General features: G+C 47.3%; 1 long non-coding RNA gene across 1 annotated transcript; it reads right to left on the bottom strand.

The window, feature by feature from the left end:
• Positions 1-1,949: 1,949 nt before the first annotated feature.
• LOC146206563 (uncharacterized) lies at positions 1,950-4,333 on the bottom strand. The gene is made up of 3 exons (XR_014703269.1): positions 3,914-4,333; positions 2,977-3,099; positions 1,950-2,281 (listed from the first exon to the last, which is right to left on the bottom strand). It is a non-coding gene; the product is annotated as an uncharacterized LOC146206563 (long non-coding RNA).
• Between the last annotated feature and the right edge of the window lie 385 nt (positions 4,334-4,718).

Consider the following 4,718-nt stretch of genomic DNA (forward strand, 5'->3'; position numbering starts at 1 on the left):
AGCGAGATCTGGCGTCCTGAGAGCGCCGAGAAAAACGGAGTCATCTGCTTCAATTGAAGAACACGGGATAGGGTCTCGGAATAGGCAGTCAGCATCACTGTGTTTCTTGCCGGACTTGTACACAATAGTGACGTCGAACTCCTGTAAGCGGAGACTCCAGCGGGCTAACCGGCCTGAAGGATCTTTAAGGTTCGCTAACCAACAGAGCGAGTGGTGGTCGCTGACCACTCTAAACGGCCGACCATACAAATACGGATGAAACTGTGTTACCGCCCACACAACTGCAAGGCACTCCTTTTCGGTAAGAGAATAATTCGCTTCGAAACGAGACAGGGTGCGGCTGGCGTAAGCAATTACCCGCTTAACGCCTTCTTGCCACTGAACTAGAACTGCCCCGAGGCCAACGTTACTACCGTCGGTATGCAATTCTGTGTCGGCCTCCTCGTCGAAGTGGCCAAGTACGGGCGTTGTTTTAAGGCGCTTGCGAAGCTCCTCGAAGGCTTGCTGCTCGTCGGCCCAGATGAAAGGCTAGTCTTTTGTTAGACGAGTTAATGGTTCCGCTATTCGGGAGAAGTCGTGCACAAATCTCCTATAATATGCACAGGCCCAAAAACAGACGCACGGAACTTTTATCAGTGGGGGTCGGGAAAGCAGCTACGGCAGCCGTCTTCTCTGGATAAGGGCTAATTCCCTCAGTACTCACGACGTGACCCAGAAACTTGAGCTGTTGGAATGCAAAGTGGCATTTTTCTGGTTTTAGTGAGAGTCCGGCCCCGCGGATGGCATTTAGCACGGCCGTCAATCGTTTGAGGTGCTCCTCGTAGGTCGCAGAAAAAATGACACCGTCGTCAATGTAGACGAGGCACGTCTGCCATTTCAGGCCGGCTAGGACAGTGTCCATCATTCTTTGAAAGGTTGCGGGAGCGGAACACAAACCGAAGGGAAGCACCTTAAATTCGTACAGTCCGTCAGGAGTAATGAATGCGGTCTTCTCTCGATCACGTTCGTCGACTTCGATCTCCCAGTACCCACTGCGTAGATCGAGCGGTGAAAAGTATCGGGTGTGGCGGAGTCGGTCGAACGAGTCCTCGATTCGAGGCAATGGGTAGACGTCCTTTTTCGTAAGCCTCCTACAGTCGACGCAGAATCTGAGTGTTCCGTCCTTTTTAGCGACCAGCACAACTGGTGAGGCCCATGGGCTTGTGGACGGCTGGATCACATTATCGCGGAGCATTTCATCGACCTGCGCCCGAATAGCCTCTCGTTCTTTCGCCGATACTCGGTAGGGGTGTTGGCGGATAGGGCGCTCGGTGGGATTAACTTTAATTCGATGTTTGGCTACTGACGTCTGTTTCACTTTGGAAGTGACGGCAAAGCAGTCACGGTAAGTGTCCAGAATTGCTTGAAGGCGGCGTTTCTGGGTAAGAGACAAAGCAGGATTCAAGTCAGTTTGAACAGTATGTGCAGCGCTCTCGGGAGGGTTTTCGTTGGCCAGCGCAGGGGCGCAATGGAAGCCAGTGGAACCGGTTCAGCAGGTTTACTTACACCTAAGTAAAAGCACCGGCAAGATAAGGCACGGAACCGACAGGCGGGCGAGCACCGAGAGCGAAGAAGACGAGCGCGTGCCAGTCTCCCGAGCTCGCCACATGGCGGCGCCAGTAAGATAACACTGCGGACAGTAACAGATGGACAGCTGCCCATCTGTTGGACAGTAACAGATGGGCAGCTAAGGTATTTAAATACCTGTACCTACCTAAAAAGCGTTGACTCACAATGGAGGAAAAGAACTAGGAAACTAACTAGTAAGTATGCTAGTAACAAGGACGGAGAAATAAAGAGCATTAAGCAACAGGTGAAAAACACAGAAGGTAAAAATTGGATAAATTCGATGGAAAAGAAACAGAGTGTGGAATTATACCCAGACAACCATATCAGATCCAGGAGATGTCCATAAAATGTACCCCTCAAAATATTTAATATTCAGAGGATCTCCATAAATACCCACAATTAGTCCAGTGGATATTCCAGAGATGTCCCTATTGCCTCACAGTGGACGTCCACATGGACATTCATTATGATGTCTAGAAGACGTTGCCAAATCAGTCTCTGGACATTGCATGAACATTGCCAAGATGTACAAGCATGCACTTTTAGCAGAGCTAGGGATAGCTGTTGAGCAAAACACATAGCGTGAATTATAGTTTTATTCACAAAAAGACTGCAAGCTTTCAAACACCTTCCCCTCTTCATGGGTTTCAGTTTGCGTCCGTGCTTGTGCCTCCTGGAAAATATGAAAGATGAAGTGAACAATAAAGTGGGGCATTAAGAAATTGACAGGTAACAGAAAATAGTCACAAAAAAAAGGCCGCATGCACAAAATAAACTTGTCTGAAAGCTGGCAACATAACTTACAGTTATATAACAGTGAAAAAAAAATGGATGTAAAACCTTTACGTGCGAAGAAAATAAGCGTATTAACATGCCCGTAGTTCCACCGTGCCCGTAGTTAAAGGAATGTAAAAATTTCACAACCTGTTGTCTCTGTAACCAGGATAGTTAATAATTTGGATTCACTTCTTTTTCAGTTAAGGTTGGAAGTTGTTTTAGAGTGTAAGCTTCACTATTCAGGCTGCAACTTCATATTTCACCTCGCTGGGACTGAATGACTTCAACCTAATTAAGCATAGGTGTCCACTAAAAAGTGAGACATACTGTGCCTTCCTTTCCCCAAAAACCAACTAAAAAAATTAAAAAAAAATAGCGGAATGAAAAGGTGGTGTTAAGGCGCTCTCGCATCTACTTTTAATGAAAAGCTTGAGCACCCCCATAATTCAAACCGTGTACAGCCTTGGTAAACCATGCAAAATCACGCTTGAGCTTTAGCTCATTTAAATTTGTTCAAGCCATGCTTAAACAGGCATCTAACTGGTATGTACACACACAGTTTTGTACAAAATAATGGCTAAATTTTCATACCTTGTTTTGCAAGCCTTTTCTGTTGCTGTTTAAGACTGCATGGAGCATGTTGGAGCCATTTCTTTATAACTGCTTGCACATCATCCACTGTTGCAACATAGCGCATGTTTGACCTTGCAGCCACTGAAACAAATACAGCAGTATAGCAGCTGTGGTTCATTATTTAAATACCAAAAAGGAGGAAAAATTGTTGCCAGCCCCTGCAGTTGCTATTTAATAACTTAAGCACCTGAGTACTGAGCTGCAGCCAGTGGAATTAAAGGGACAGGGAGAGAAAAACAAGGACAAGTAGAGCGTAATGACAGCAAGAATGGAAAAGAGTTTCATACACTCTTCGTAATATCCAGAAAAATATACAGTGTGAACAAGCTGGCACCGCACGCATGGCAAGACAACAATCTTATTCTCTGAAGTGATCTAATAAGAGCCAGCCTAGCTTTTCACAAAAAAAAACGAACAAAAAATGGCAAAGCAGCAACCCATTCTGCGATGAAGGCATGCAAAAAGTGATGTTAAAAAAAATATATAGCAGGGAGGTCGCGGCCTTCTGCATAATGTTCTCTTCTATATCTACTCCCGCAAAATGCACTTTATGTCAATATCAGCAATGTCGCTCGCATATTTGCTAGGCGACGCGCGCAAAATGGCTCGCCGCTTAAAGAAAAAGCTCGAGGTTCCGATGACGCAGATGATCCTTGCGCGGCGGGAATAAACTCTGGGTCAAACATGACAGAGGTGGGCTCCGCGCTGTCATTGCGGGCTAGCTCGCCAACTACCATTTCTGGTTTATGCACTTCTGCACACTCGTCGGGTTCACCAAGAGCAGAAAACGTGGCACGAGTATTCCTCGCAGCTGCGCGTGCTGCCCATGCCTTCGCTCTTGCTTTAGGCATAGCAGAAAAAGTCGTGCTCTTAGGTGATGCTGAAACGTACGTACCTTTGAAGAAACGTACTCCACGAGCAAGGCTATGCACAGGGCGATTAACAACTTGAAATGACTGCTGCTGTCAACTTCGTCAGCGAAGATGTGGCCATGTGACGCGCGTGCGACGATATGCGGCTGCCAGCAACTCGGAGAGCGGTTGAGGCGATGTGAGCTTGTGTCAGCTATGCAACATATGCATGCCAGGCACAATGACACTTCCGGCTTCCGGGGATCGCTTCCGGTTGTACAGGAATGTACTGGTAGGGTGCAGAACTATTACACCAAGCGCAAGCTGCAATACTCGGAAGCGCCAAGATTAGCAGACGTTCCCAAAATACGACCACGCCACTCGACCGCTGAGTGTATTGAAATAGGCATGTACTACGGCATGAGTCATCTGTGGACGCTCGCAGGGACAACACGTGCATTGTGTTATTGTGTTGTGGTGGCTGCGCAGCGGAGGCGGGGAAGGGAACGAGACGAACGCCGCGGACGCCATCAAAGAAAAAAAAAAAAGAAAGGCGTGCTACTCCGCCCTAATTTTGTGGTAGAGTTGCCGAAGATATCATGAAAGTGACAGCGCGTCGCCCAATAAACGCATTATTCATGTTCATAACAAATGTTTCATACAACAAGCCTGCAGGCAAAGCATTTAATATTTTTCGCTCGCCACAAAGAATGCACTATTTCTTGATCGCGAATGTAGGCAGCGAGTCTCTCCAACGTTCTGCTCAACCTCTCCGGCACACGAGCTGCCCACGTTTTTATCATGCACTACGGCATGAGTCATCTGCGGACCGCGACTTCTCGCTCGCGG

This window comes from Amblyomma maculatum, chromosome 1 (genome assembly GCF_055883805.1).
Source record: "Amblyomma maculatum isolate TAMU_Amacu chromosome 1, ASM5588380v1, whole genome shotgun sequence".
Taxonomy (NCBI): Eukaryota; Metazoa; Arthropoda; class Arachnida; order Ixodida; family Ixodidae; genus Amblyomma; species Amblyomma maculatum.